Source organism: Coregonus lavaretus (genome assembly GCF_964263955.1).
Source record: "Coregonus lavaretus genome assembly, contig: HAP1_SCAFFOLD_48, whole genome shotgun sequence".
NCBI lineage: Eukaryota > Metazoa > Chordata > Actinopteri > Salmoniformes > Salmonidae > Coregonus > Coregonus lavaretus.
In genome coordinates, this window is record NW_028163311.1 from 2,287,649 (window position 1) to 2,303,388 (window position 15,740).

The following is a 15,740-nucleotide window of genomic DNA, read 5'->3' on the forward strand; positions in this document are numbered from 1 at the left end:
AAGAGAAGAGCTTGACTAGGACAAATTCATATACACACTATTTTTCATTGGCAGATAAATTAAACAGGTTTGAATTAAGCCTTAATGAATATTAATGACTAAAATAACTAATCTAGTTTTAAAATACAATTTAATAAACAAAAAGTATCCACCCAAACTAACTGGTGAAAACTGATCATCACACCATCTCTATCTGATACATGTTGTGTCTACTAGCTCATTCCCACAGAAAACTACAGAGGGAAGCAAAACCACCCAGACAACCAGCCTCACAGAGGATATTCAACCCTAAGGGCAAATCCAAGGTTATCTCAATATCTTTACAGTAGAAGCAAACAAAACACACCAAAACTGACAAGGTGAACACTGATCAATAAAGTAAAGAGAGGCTAACATTCTATAACGTTCCCTTTCCTCTGCACAGTTCTCTCACAGTGAGAAACAATAGGATTACAATAGAGTGTGCTACGATTTCTTGAGAATTAAGTGATGGAATGATTTTAATCTTAGCTAGTCAGACAACTGATGAGGATTCTCACATTTATGTGGCCATGTTGAGAGAAACTCTTCCAACAGTCAGAGCAGGAGTACCAGATCCCTTGATATTTTACAGCTCTTCCCACAATCAGAGCAGGGAAATAGATTATCTCCTGTGTGTATTTTCAGGTGTATTTTTTAGCTTTGATAGAATTGGGAAAATCTCCTCACAATGTGGGCAGTGGTGAGACCTCTGAGCTCTGTGATCTTCCTGCTGTTGCTCTCTGGATGTAGAGAATGTCTCAACATGGTCTCCTGTGTGAACAACATCAGAAGAACCAGTCAGTTGGTGCGATTTACATCAATCACATTTATTTTATGAAGCCCTTTTTACATCAGCCGTTGTTACAGAGTGCTTTACATATACCCTAACCTAACGTATCAGGTGTAAAATAAACGCCTAAACCAGGTCCACAGAAACCAGAACATTCCGGTTTTCAGGCTTTGCCTTCCTCTCTGCCTTTTCCCTGAAACACGGATGCTTCCGGTGTTTGTTGACTCCGCTGAGGGTGCAGGCTGAGTGGGAGGAGCATGACCATCTGGGTTAGGGCTGAGTGGGAGGAGCATGACCATCTGGGTTAGGGCTGAGTGGGAGGAGGATGACCATCTGGGTTAGGGCTGAGTGGGAGGAGCATGACCATCTGGGTTAGGGCTGAGTGGGAGGAGCATGACCATCTGGGTTAGGGCTGAGTGGGAGGAGCATTACCATCTGGATTATGGGAGAGAAAAGGAAACAAAGTAGGGATCAGAGACTTGGAGGGGGGTTTGCAGTGAGATTAGTAGGAGAACAGCCTCTAGTGAAGATGGGGTCAAGCAGTGGGAGGGGACTGGGAAAGGGTGATGTCAAAAGAGGAAAGGTGTTTCCAGTAAACCAATTTTCCTGATTGAAAAACATTGAAGAGAATTGGAATTAGAATGACAGTGTACTTCCTGAATTGACTGGAATTTAAATGGAATTGACACCAACCCTGGCAACTACACAGACTCATTTCATAGAACTTCAAAACACTGGCAGTATGTCTACTTCACTTCTTTAGTCTACTCTTTGATCACCCCAGATAGCCCAGTTAATAAAACACATGCTGACAATACTGGTGTCATCCATGCAAGTCTCAGTAGCATGAAATAACATCTATCTTATCATCGAAACAGTTCTATAACAACTTTTCATGCACAACGATAAAACAAGCTTTGTTGTGTTGAGTTCTTCAGGGGTGTCAGAATGACAGAATGAACTTATGGAGGTCTTGCTTTTGGAGATAACTCCTAGATGTAGATAGTACTATAGTGGCGGGCCCAACACCAGACTTCTCTTTTATCAACCCAAAGGTTTTACTGTCTTCTCAGGAATTCAGCCTTCTCTGTGTTGCTCCCCACATCCCCCTATTCTAAATTATGCATTATCTCACCATCCCCCATTATTAATGATGCATTATCTCACCATCTCCCATTCTGAATGATGCATTATCTCACCATCCCCCATTCTGAATGATGCATTATCTCACCATCCCCCATTCTGAATGATGCATTATCTTGTAGTGTCGAGTCAATGTTGCTAATGATGCTGTAACAAAGGAGTCCGCTTATACTGAGCTTTGATCATAAGTTTTATTCATATCACAAGATTTCAGCATAAGTTTGCAGATGTCATGATCACCCGGAGAGCAGTGTTTTCCAAATTACAATGGCCGCTCTGCCCTTCTTTGTTTAAACCCAGTACTTATAATATTCTCCAAAATATGGGTGGCTCCCTCTACTGTCCAATCCCCTGTCTACAACACACTCCCTCTCTTCTATGGGGCGTCACCCTAAAACGACTCCCTCTGAAACTAAATAAACATCCTCTCAGGTTCCACTTGAAAACATTAGCAAAGTCATAATCTTAATACACTACAATCTCACCATCCTCCATTCTGAATGATGCATTATCTCACCATCCCCCATTCTGAATGATGCATTATCTAACCATCCCCCATTCTGTCACACCTCTGAGCTTCTGTTGTGAGAACATACTGTAGGTCTGATACCTGATTGGAAGTTAACTCAACAGTAATGCTATTGATCAACAACTCCGATTTTGAATCCAAACATGATCAAATGGTTCTAAAGGATCTTAGCTTCAATGTGTCTTTCTCTTTTGTTCTTGACCTGCTGTGGTGAGAAATATACTAAGTGTACAAAACATTAGGAACACCTTCCTAATATTGAGTTGCACCCTCTTCTGCCCTCAGAAAAGCCTAACTTTGTCAGGGCATTGACTCTACAAGGTGTCGAAAGCCTTCCACAGGGATGCTGGCCCATGTTGATTCCAATGCTTTCCACAGTTGTGTCAAGTTGGCTGGATGTCCTTTTGGTGGGGGACCGTTCTTGATACCCACAGGAAACTGTTGAAACTGCGGGAAACTGTGTTGCAGTTCTTGACACATTAAAGCGGGTGCGTCTGGTACCTACTACCATACCCTGTTCAAAGGCACTTAAATATTTGTTTTGCCCATTCACCCTCTAAATGAAACTCATACACAAACAATCTTTCACCCGTCTCCTCCCCTTCAGCTACACTGAAGTGGATTTAACAAGAGACATCGATAAGGGATCATAGCTTTCACCTGGTCAGTCTATGGCAGGGAAAGAAGCAAGTGTTCCTAATGTTTAATACACTCAGTGTACACTGTCTTTCTCTCTACCCCTCTCCCATGAGCTATGGGCCACGACACAAGCTATGGATTCTCTCTATCCCATGAGCTATGGGCCACGACACAAGCTATGGATTCTCTGTCTTTCTCTTCCTGTCTGATCATGTTTAGATACTTAATGTTTTGTTAATGTCAGTATTGACTTGTAACTTAGGCTTTATACATTGGGCGGAAGGAAACTGAAAGGTTGCTGGTTCTAATCCCAAGCCGACTAGGTGAAAAATCTGTCGATGTGCCCTTGAGCAAGGCACATAACCCTAGTTCCTCTAAAAATTAAAGAAATGTAAGTAAATCGTTAATTTTACAATGTCATTAAATCTATTTACCTTTAGTATTCCACTATCAGACCAATTCTTGCTAGTCAACATCAACTCATTGCCTAATGCTTGCTTGCATATTTTAATCATCTTTATGGTGTCAGATAAACATTTTAGTAGACTTTGTTAATACATACATTTAAGTATTTTCATGAGTCGCAGGTGAGGTGTACTGTACATATGATCACTAAAGAACCTACTCTTACCATGAGAAACAGATTTCCCAATCTTCTCCTCCTCTTCTTCATCTTTAATGTTGACATTCAGCTCCAGTGTTTGACTGCAGTCTTCCAGCTTCACTGATGCCATCTCTGGATCATGCAGTGCAAACTGGGCTCCACTGTCACAATCAGGACCCAGTGACTGTAGGTTTGGACTCAGTGTGGAAGGAGAGAGGCAGGCTGGGTTTGTCCTCACTGTTAATTACATTTACATCATTTAGCAGACGCTCTTATCCAGAGCGACTTACAAATTGGTGCATTCAACTTATGATAGCCAGTGGGACAAGCACTTTTTTATGGGGGGTGGGGGGGGGGTAGAAGGATTACTTTATACTATTCCAGGTATTCCTTAAAGAGGTGGGGTTTCAAGTGTCTCCGGAAGGTGGTCAGTGACTCCGCTGTCCTGGGGTCTGTAAACTCTGGACAGATTTGAACAATTGCTGCCTAAAATGCTGTGGTGCTTATTAACACAACAGGAAATATTGTGTTACATGAATTCTCAGCTCTTTCATTCTGAATATTCATATCAATGACTCACCCTCAAATGGACCATCAATACCAGAGTTCTACAAGACTGTTTACATAATCAACTGGACATTACAACAGCCTGAACCTCAATATCGTCCTGGGCATATATTGAACTCTAACAATGGGGTCTGTTGAAATGAATACTGTAGTGGTGTGAGAAAGGTAACACAAGCTTACTCTCTGGTTCCACTCCCCAATAGTAAGTGGGTCATTTTAAAACACATAAAAAAAAAAAAAAGACAAATAATATATTTGTTGTTTTATTTAATTGTTACCTAAGAAGAAAACCTGTCTAAGTCCTTTATACTGGAAACATCTATTCATATGTATTATAGAAAATAATGGGGACTAGCAAATTGGATTGTCCCAATGGTGATGTGTAGAGGTGTAGTGACATGTTTTGACTAGATAAATAATATAGAAGAGAAATTGGCTCATTTAAAATGTTTAAAATCCCAGTGATAAAACACAGTGCTAAAGGTTTTAAAACAGAGGCAGCCGTATGACTATAGATTACATCACCATAATCAAGCACTGGGATTTGGAGTGGGTCTAGGGTTTCCGGGATGATGGTGTTGATGTGAGCCATGACCAGTCTTTCGAAGCGCTTCATGGCTACCGACGTGAGTGCTACGGGGCGGAAGCCATTTAGGCAGGTTATCTTCGCTTTCTTGGGCACAGGGACAATGGTGGTCTGCTTGAAACATGTAGGTATTATGGACACGGTCAGGGAGAGGTTGAAAATGTCAGTGAAGACACCTGCCAGTTGGTCTCTGTTTGTAAGTCATGGATATAATATGCCTCTCTCTGTTTGTAAGTCATGGATATAATATGTCTCTCTCTGTTTGTAAGTCATGGATATAATATGTCTCTCTCTGTTTGTAAGTCATGGATATAATATGTCTCTCTCTGTTTGTAAGTCATGGATATAATATGTCTCTCTCTGTTTGTAAGTCATGGATATAATATGCCTCTCTCTGTTTGTAAGTCATGGATATAATATGTCTCTCTCTGTTTGTAAGTCATGGATATAATATGTCTCTCTCTGTTTGTAAGTCATGGATATAATATGTCTCTCTCTGTTTGTAAGTCATGGATATAATATGTCTGTCTCTGTTTGTAAGTCATGGATTTAATATGTCTCTCTCTGTTTGTAAGTCATGGATATAATATGTCTCTCTCTGTAACAACAATTATTCTCTATCACCTCCTGTCTTATATTGGCTGTACAACTTCTAAGCCCTTGAACCTCAAGTTGGCACACAACATAACCGACCACATTAAAGCTTCTGGCTACAGGGGATTTCTCGTCAGCAGTTCTGATGTTGCTCTTTCAGCTTTCAATTTTCTCTTAGACTTTCCAACATAATAATAGCCACATGGGCACATCAGGAAATATACCACACATTTTGTTTTACAGGAAATTCTACCCAGGACATACATTTTATTTCCAGTATGAGGGTGAAGAAAGAAATCCCCCTTGGTCATCACATTACAGTTCTCACAATGATTTGAGTGGAGGGTGGATAGGAAATGCTGAGGGGGAACATATTCATCTGCTCTTACTAGGCTGTCCTTTAGGTTTCTAGCATGTTTAAAAGAGAATCAAGAGATATTCTGAAAAGGCCGGCCCACAGAGGGATCCCAGTCCTAAATAGAAGTCAGAGATCAAACTCCTGGTTCTCCCCTGTTCCTTCCACACGCCCTCCCATTGTACTGTATGTATGAACACATTTTGAACAATGGCTGCCTAAAATGCTGTGGTGCTTACAAACACAATAGGAAAGGTTGTGGTAGACGTGGGCCATCACAGGTGAGTTCACAGCACTTTTACTCTGAGCATTTATATCAATAACTCACCCTCAGATGGACCATCAATGCCAGAGTTCTACAAGACTGTTTACATAATCAACTGGGCATTTCAACAGTCTGTCCCTCAATATAGTCCTGGGCATATATTGTTTATCTTACTATTGTTATAACTGCTAACTTTTTTAGCATTTGTGGCACAAATCCATTGCAAGTCAATGGTACGTATACATTTACATTTTAGTCAATTAGCAGACCTTATCCAGAGCGACTTACAACCTTGGTGTTGCCAACTGAGCTATAGCCAGTATGAAAATGTATGCACTCACTAACTGTAAGTCGCTCTGGATAAGATCGTCTGCTAAATGACTAAAATGTAAATGTTGTGGCTTGTAAGTAGCTAGCTAGCGGTTTAAGACATGGTTTGTACCCCAATCAACCCATCCAACGTGCGTACATGTTGATTGAAGTACTGAAGATTAATAAAACTACAGCACTGTAGCCGGTGACAAAGCTGCGTATATTGAAAAAGCTTGTTAGTGCATAAGTCAAATGTATCTTTGTGATGCTCATTTCAGGTATTTCTTCCAGCTTCAAACACTAAATATTTCACTTAAAACATAGTTTTGTTGTATTTAATGATCGAGAAGAGAAGAGTTTGATCAACACAGATTCATGTCCAATCTTTGAGGACGTGTCTACATTGTTAGAGTGGTCACATGCCAATCTGTTCCATATAATAGACAGTCTTTGGGACAGTGGAAAGCTGCATGGCCCCTTGGTTGTTGCTAAGCATGCATTCTTCTTCTATGGTGTTTATTGGTGGTGTTCAGACCAACGTTAAAGGTACATCACTGCCACCTTCTGGGCTGGAGTGTGATAGAGACATGTGGTTCTGTCCTGGTGAGATCACAGGGTCAGAGAAAACTCCTGACTGTAGTCATACCAAAACACTAAACACGTAGTCATTTCATTTTAATGTTTGGTAAACAACAGGTGTAGACCAACAATGGAGAAAACAATACAAAAATTATAATAATAGGAAAAAAGATTGTAGCATAAGGAATTAATATACAATGAGCAATGGTAGCTTGGCTATATACATGAGGTGCCAATACCTAGTCAATGATAGCTTGGCTATATTTACATGGGGTGCCAATACCTAGTCAATGATAGTTTGGCTATATACAGTGCCTTCTGAAAGTATTCAGACCCCTTGACTTTTCCCACATTTTATTACGTTACAGCCATAGTCTAAAATTGATTAAATTGCTTTTTTCCCCCCTCATCAATCTCCACACAATACCCCATCATGTCAAAGCAAAAAAAGTTTTTTAGAAGTTTTTCCTAATTTATTAATAAAAAACGGAAATATCAATTTCACGTAAGCATTCAGACCCTTTACTCAGTACTTTCTTGACGCACCTTTGGCAGCGATTACAGCATCGAGCCTTCTTGGGTATGACGCTACAAGATTGGCACACCTGTATTTGGGGAGTTTGCAGATCCTCTCAAGCTCTGTCAGGTTGGATGGGGAGCATTGCAGCACAGCTATTTTCTGGTCTCACCAGAGATGTTCAATCGGGTCTGGCCTCTGGCTGGGCCAGGTGAACCTTCGCCCCAGTCTCAAGTTCTGAGCACTCTGGAGCAGGTTTTCATCAAGGATCTCGCTGTACTTTGCTCCGTTCATTATTCCCTCGATCCTGACTAGTCTCAGATCAAATCAAATTTTATTGGCCACATGCGCCAAATACAACAGGTGCAGACATTACAGTGAAATGCTTACTTACAGCCCTTAACCAACAGTGCATTTATTTTGAATAGAAAGGTAAAATAAAACAACAAAAAAGTGTTGAGAAAAAAAAGAGCAGAAGTAAAATAAAATAACAGTAGGGAGGCTATATATACAGGGGGGTACCGGTGCAGAGTCAATGTGCGGGGGCACTGGCTAGTTGAGGTAGTTGAAGTAATATGTACATGTGGGTAGAGTTAAAGTGACTATGCATGAATAATTAACAGAGTAGCAGCAGCGTAAAAAGATGGGGTGGGGGGGGGTGGGGCAGTGCAAATGGTCCGGGTAGCCATGATTAGCTGTTCAGGAGTCTTATGGCTTGGGGGGTAGAAGCTGTTGAGAAGTCTTTTGGACCTAGACTTGGCACTCCGGTACCGCTTGCCGTGTGGTAGCAGAGAGAACAGTCTATGACTAGGGTGGCTGGAGTCTTTGACAATTTTGAGGGCCTTCCTCTGACACCGCCTGGTATAGAGGTCCTGGATGGCAGGAAGCTTGGCCCCAGTGATGTACTGGGCCGTACGCACTACCCTCTGTAGTGCCTTGCGGTCGGAGGCCAAGCAGTTGCCATACCAGGCGGTGATGCAACCAGTCAGGATGCTCTCGATGGTGCAGCTGTAGAATTTTTTGAGGATCTGAGGACCCATGCCAAATCTTTCAGTCTCCTGAGGGGGAATAGGCTTTGTCGTGCCCTCTTCACGACTGTCTTGGTGTGTTTGGACCATGATAGTTTGTTGGTGATGTGGACACCAAGGAACTTGAAGCTCTCAACCTGTTCCACTACAGCCCCGTCGATGAGAATGGGGGCGTGCTCAGTCCTCTTTTTTTTCCCTGTAGTCCACAATCATCTCCTTTGTCTTGGTCACATTGAGGGAGAGGTTGTTATCCTGGCACCACACGGCCAGGTCTCTGACCTCCTCCCTATAGGCTGTCTCATCGTAGTCGGTGATCAGGCCTACCACTGTTGTGTCGTCTGCAAACTTAATGATGGTGTTGGAGTCGTGCCTGGCCATGCAGTCATGGGTGAACAGGGAGTACAGGAGGGGACTGAGCACGCACCCTTGAGGGTCCCCCGTGTTGAGGATCAGTGTGGCAGATGTGTTGTTACCTACCCTTACCACCTGGGGGCGGCCCGTCAGGAAGTCCAGGATCCAGTTGCAGAGGGAGGTGTTTAGTCCCAGGATCCTTAGCTTAGTGATGAGCTTTGAGGGCACTATGGTGTTGAATGCTGAGCTGTAGTCAATGAATAGCATTCTCACGTAGGTGTTCCTCTTGTCCAGGTGGGAAAGGGCAGTGTGGAGTGCAATAGAGATGCTTAATAGTCTTACTCACATCGGCAACGGAGAGCGTGATCACATAGTCATCCGGAACAGCTGGTGCTCTCATGCATACTTCAGTGTTGCTTGCCTCGAAGCGAGCATAGAAGTGGTTTAGCTCGTCTGGAAGTATTGTGTCACTGGGCAGCTCGCGGCTGTGCTTCCCTTTGTAGTCTGTAATAGTTTTCAAGCCCTGCCACATCCGACGAGCGTCAGAGCCGGTGTAGTACGATTCAATCTTAGTCCTGTATTGACTCTTTGCCCGTTTGATGGTTCGTCGGAGGGCATAGCGGGATTTCTTATAAGCGTCCGGGTTAGAGTCCCGCTCCTTGAAAGCGGCAGCTCTACCCTTTAGCTCAGTGCGGATGTTTCCTGTAATCCATGGCTTCTGGTTGGGGTATGTACGTACGGTCACTGTGGGGACGACATCATCGATGCACTTTTTGATGAAGCCAGTGACTGATGTGGCGTACTCCTCAATGCTATCTGAAGAATCCCGGAACATGTTCCAGTCTGTGCTAGCAAAACAGTCCTGTAGCTTAGCATCTGCGTCATCTGACCACTTTTTTATTAGCCGAGTCACTGGTGCTTCCTGCTTTAGTTTTAGCCTATAAGCAGGAATCAGGAGGATAGAGTTATGGTCAGACTTGCCAAATGGAGGGCGAGGGAGAGCTTTGTATGCGTCTCTGTGTGTGGAGTAAAGGTGGTCTAGAGTTTTTTTCCCTCTGGTTGCACATTTAACATGCTGGTAGAAATTAGGTAGAACGGATTTAAGCTTCCCTTCATTAAAGTCCCCGGCCACTAGGAGCGCTGCCTTTGGATGAGCGTTTTCCTGTTGACTTATGGCCTTCTACAGCTCATTCAGTGCAATCTTAATGCCAGCATTGGTTTGTGGTGGTAAATAGACAGCTATGAAAAATATGGATAAAAACTCTCTTGGTAAATAGTGTGGTCTACAGCTTATCATAAGATACTCTACCTCAGGTGAGGAAAACCTCGAGACTTCCTTAGTATTTGATTTCGTACACCAGCTGTTGTTTACAAATATACACAGACCGCCACCCCTTGTCTTACCGGAGTCAGCCGTTCTATCCTGCCGATGTAGCGTATAGCCCGCTAGCTGTATGTTATCCATGTCGTTGTTCAGCCACGACTCGGTGAAACATAAGATATTACAGTTTTTAATGTCCCGTTGGTAGGATAACCGTAATCTTAGGTCGTCCAATTTATTCTCCAAATGATTGAAGATTGGCTAATAGGATTGATGGGAGCGGCAGTTTACTCGCTCGCCATCGGATCCTTACAAGGCACCCCGACCTATGTCCACGATATCTCCGTCTCTTCCTCATGCGAATGACAGGGATTTGGGCCTTGTCGGGTGTCTGTAGGATATCCTTCGCGGCCGCCTCGTTGAAGAACAAATCTTCGTCCAATACGAGGTGAGTAATCGCTGTCCTGATATCCAGAAGCTCTTTTTGGTTATAAAGAGACGATGGCAGAAACATTATGTACAAAATAAATTACAAATAACGCGGAAAAACACACATAATATTACAATTGGTTAGAGGGCTGTAAAACGGCAGCCATCTTCTCCGGCACCACTATAGGTTTTCCCAGTCCCTGCCTCTGAAAAACATCCACACAGCATGATACTGCCACGACCATGCTTCACCGTAGGCATGGTGCCAGGTTTCCTCCAGACGTGACGCTTGACATTCAGGCAAAAGAGTTCAATCTTGGTAACAACAGACCAGAGAATCTTGTTTCTCATGGTCAGAGTCGTTTAGGTGCCTCTTGGCAAACTCCAAGCGGGCTGAACTCTGGAGCTCTGTCAAAGTGATCATCGGTTTCTTGGTCACTTCCCTGACCAAGGCCCTTCTTCTCCAATTGCTCAGTTTGGCCGGGTGGACAGCTCTAGGAAGAGTCTTGGTGGTTCCAATCTTCTCCCATTTAAGAATGATGGAGGCCACTGTTCTCTTGGGGACCTTCAATGCTGCAGAAATGTTTTGGTACCCTTCCCCAGATCTGTGCCTCGACACAATCCTGTCTCGGAGCTCTACGGACAATTCCTTCGACCTCATGGCTTGGTTGTTGCTCTGACATGCAATGTCAACTGTGGGATGTTATATAGACAGGTGTGTACCTTTTCAAACCATGTCCAATCAATTGAATTTATCTCAGGTGGACTCCAATCAAGTTGAGGAAACATCTAAAGGAAGATCAATGGAAACAGGATTCACCAAGAGCTTACATTTCGAGATTCATAGCAAAGGGTTACTTATGTAAATAAGGTATCTGTTTTTCATTTTTAATTATTTATTATTTATTTAATTATTATTATTTTACTTTTTTTTTTATTAGCAAAAAATGTCTAAACCTGTTTTCGCTTTGTCATTATGGGGTATTAATGTATTATTTATTTATTTCAAGGGGTCTGAATACTTTCCGAATGCACTGTATAGACACTAACTATTTCACTTTAAACACTTTGTTATATTTATGCACAAGAGAAGAAGAGGTTGCCCAGCACAAATTAATGTACAAACATGATTTTTCATGACATATTTGTAATTTAGCAGATGCTCTTCTCCAGAGCGATTTATAGGACCAATTGGGGTTAATTTCCTTGCTCAAGGGCCCATTGACAGATTTTTGACCTAGTTAGCTCTGGATTCAAACCAGCGACCTTTCAGTTACTGGCCCAACACTCTTAACCGCTAGGCTACCTGCCGCCAGATCAATTAACTTCAATACAGTTATTCAAATATATTCATCATTAATTACTAAAATAATTAATCTAGTATTAAAAGACAATTTAATAAACACATGTAGTCAATTCATAGCCTGTTTATCATTAAACAAAATATGTTAGTAATATAAAATAATCCATCCAAACTAATGCTGAAAACTGATCATCACACCATCTTTATTTGATATACACTGAGTGCATAAAACATTTGGTCAAGAGTGTGCATGTCCTTCACCAGGTGCACTGCAGCCTGTTCTCACCTGCTCTGCAGTGACGGGAGCTGTGGTTGGACTGCTCCACCTCTGGAGATGATCCTCAAGGCCCTCCTCTGCACCCTGTCTAGTTGGGCCTGCTGCTTTTTACTGCATCCAACTAACAGCACTCCACCGTATTCCAGACAAGGCCTGGCCAGTGTAGTATAGACTGTGACCAAATCTTTCAGTTGTGTAGCTGTGGAGCCAGGCTAGTAACCTTGGACACAGTTCAATGTCAGACAAATGTTGCAGGAATTTTGCGTAATCTACTCAATCAAAGGCTTTGGACACATCAGCAAGTAACACACTCACCATTGCTGGTTTTATGGAGTCTATAGCTGTCAGCCAGGAGTTTGTGGCTTTCACAAGGTTGGTAGTAGTGCTGGACTTTGGGAGGTAGTCATACTGATTTGTGCACTCAGATAACACCTCCTACTGGCAGGGAACAGTTTTAACAATGTGTTTGATGACAGGGGCTAGATCTTCTGCATGCTCTTTTAGTAGCCAGGCTGGAATGCCATCAGGCCCACATGCTTTACGTGGGCTGAGTCTGGTCAGAGCTTGCTTTAACTGGCCAATGCTGCACAGCTCAACCTGCCTTGTAGACATGGGCAGGGGGAAGATGGCAAGAGGTGTGGTGCTTGTCCATGCCTCAGCAAAGAAGCCATTCAAAACATCAGCCACGTCGTCGTCTTCAATTCCCTCTACCTGTATTCTCCCTCCTGATGTTTTCTTTGGTCCCAGTCCTTTGTTAATGAAGTCCCACCATTCCTTAGGGTTTTTCTTCTTTAGGTCCTGGATTTCAGTTTTGTAGTAGTTTGTCTTTGCTTCCTTGATAAGCATTTGCACTGTGTTTTTGTATTTTCTCCATGTCATTGTCTTTCCCCATCTGTTGAAAATATTATTGCCCAATCTGTAGAATCTCGTCTCACAGTCAGTGCAGTATTAAGTCTTCTCTCCAGTGTGTAACCATTGGTGTTTTTACGTTGCCAATCGGGAGAAACTCTTGCCATATTAAGAGCAGCAGTAAGGATTCTCTCCTGTGTGTATACGTTCATGCTGTTTTAAGTTGCCCAGTCGAGAGAAAATCTTTCCACAGTCAGAGCAGGAGTAAGGCTTCTCTCCTGTATGTATAAGTTCATGTTGTTTTAAGTGGCCCAGTTGAGAGAAACACTTCCCACAGTCAGAGCAGGAGTAAGGCTTCTCTCCTGTATGTATACGTTCATGTTGTTTTAAGTTGCCAGGTTGAGAGAAACTTGCCCCACAGTCAGAGCAGGAGTAAGGCTTTTCTCCTGTATGTACATGTTCATGTTGTTTTAAGGTGTCCAGTCGAGAGAAACTCTTCCCACATCCAGAGCAGGAGTAAGGCTTCTCTCCTGTATGTATACGTTCATGTATTTTAAAGTTGCCCAGTTGAGAGAAACTTGCCCCACAGTCAGAGCAGGAGTAAGGCTTCTCTCCTGTGTGTGTTCTCTGATGAAGTTTCAGCTCAGCTGATGCTGTGAAGCATTTTACACAGTCAGAGCAGGAGTAAGGCTTCTCTCCTGAATGTATCCGTTCATGTGTTTTTAAGTGGCACAGTTGAGAGAAACTTGCCCCACAGTCAGAGCAGGAGTAAGGCTTCTCTCCTGTGTGTGTTCTCTGATGAAGTTTCAGCTCAGCTGATGTTGTGAAGCATTTTACACAGTCAGAGCAGGAGTAAGGCTTCTCTCCTGTATGTATACGTTCATGCATTTTAAAGTGGCCCAGTCGAGAGAAACTCTTCCCACAGTCAGAGCAGGAGTAAGGCTTCTCTCCTGTGTGTGTTCTGTGATGACGTTTCAGCTCCACTGATGTTTTGAAGCATTTTACACAGTCAGAGCAGGAGTAAGGCTTCTCTCCTGTATGTATACGTTCATGTGATTTTAAGTTGCTCAGTTGAGAGAAACTTGCCCCACAGTCAGAGCAGGAGTAAGGCTTCTCTCCTGTGTGTGTTCTCTGATGAACTTTTAGCTCAAATGATGTTTTGAAGCACTTTACACAGTCAGTGCAGGAGTAAGGCTTTTCTGCTGTATGTATAGGTTCATGTTGTTTTAAGTGGCCCCGTTGAGAGAAACTCTTCCCACAGTCAGAGCAGGAGTAAGGCTTCTCTCCTCTGTGCACTCTCTGATGAACTGTGAGAGCCTTTGATGTTGTGAAATTATTCCCACAGTAAGTACAGGAATTCAGATTATCTCCTGTGTGTACTTGTAGGTGTATTTTTAACTTTGATAGAATTGAGAAACTCTCCTCACAATGTGGGCAGTGGTGAGACTTCTTAGCTCTGTGATCTTCCTGCTGTTGCTCTCTGGATGTAGAGAATGTCTCAACATGGTCTCCTGTGAGAACAACATCAGAAGAACCAGTCAGTTGGTGTGATATACATGTCAATCAAATGTGTTTTATGAAGCCCTTTCTACATCAGAAGTTGTCACAAAGCAAGCAATGCAGATGTAGAAGCCATATCATCCTCCACTCACTATCACAAGGGTTAGTAACTACACTGACTCATTTCATAGAACTTTAAAACATTGGCAGTTTGTCTACTTCACTTTTTTAATCTACTCTCTGATCACTCCAGATAGCCCAGTGAATAAAACAAATGCTGGCAATACTGGTGTCAAACCATGTAAGTGTCAGTAGCATGAAATAATATCTACCTTCTCATTGAAACAGTTCATCATGAAACAGTTCTACTGCAACTTTTCATGCACATTTGGGAAGTTGGAATGAATAACACCAACTTAGTTAGATAGAACCTGCTCTTACCATGAGAAACAGATTTCCCAATCTTCTCCTCCTCTTCTTCATCTTTAATATTGACATTCAGCTCCAGTGTTTGACTGAAGTCTTCCAGCTTCACTGATGCCATCTCTGGATCCTGCTTAGCAAACTGGGCTCCACTGTAACAATCAGGACCCAGTGACTGTAAGATTGGACTCAGTGTGGAAGGAGAGAGGCAGGCTGGGTTTGTCCGCACTATTGATGTTACCGGCCTCAGATTTAATTATTGTCGTCCTGTAGTAACAATGAGAAACAGACACAAAAAGTTAGTGTCTTGACAGTTCTGGCACTTTCTTTATTCTCTAAAAATATATTAAGTTTCTTCTTGTTAAATTATCTACTTCAGTGCTTGACTTGGACTGAAATAGGTGCCAGTACTCATTTTGGGTGCCGGTACTGTTTATATTTAGGTGCAGGAGCTCCACAATACTGTTGAGCTAACATTCTATAAGAGGAACAGGAGCTCAAGCACTATATATTTGAGGTGGCGGTACTTAACCTATAGCAGATTTTTCCCAAATTCAAAAGTTTTAGAAGACCTACTCTTTCCAGGGGTTCTTTATTTTTACTATTTTCTACATTGTAGATTACAAAGATTCTACAAAGCTGTCATTTAGATTCTTCACTATTATTCTACAATGTAGAAAATAGTACAAATTAAGAAAAACCCTTGAATGAGTAGGTGTGTCCAAACTTTTGACTGGTACTGTAAATGCATAAATGAC

The 15,740-nt window shown here is 42.5% G+C and overlaps 1 protein-coding gene across 2 annotated transcripts in view; it reads right to left on the reverse strand.

Annotated features, from left to right (window-relative positions):
• The window catches only part of LOC311118273 (metalloreductase STEAP3-like), a 237,812-nt gene that overhangs the window by 72,560 nt on the left and 149,512 nt on the right, over positions 1 to 15,740 (reverse strand). The gene's annotated exons all lie outside the window — the stretch shown is intronic.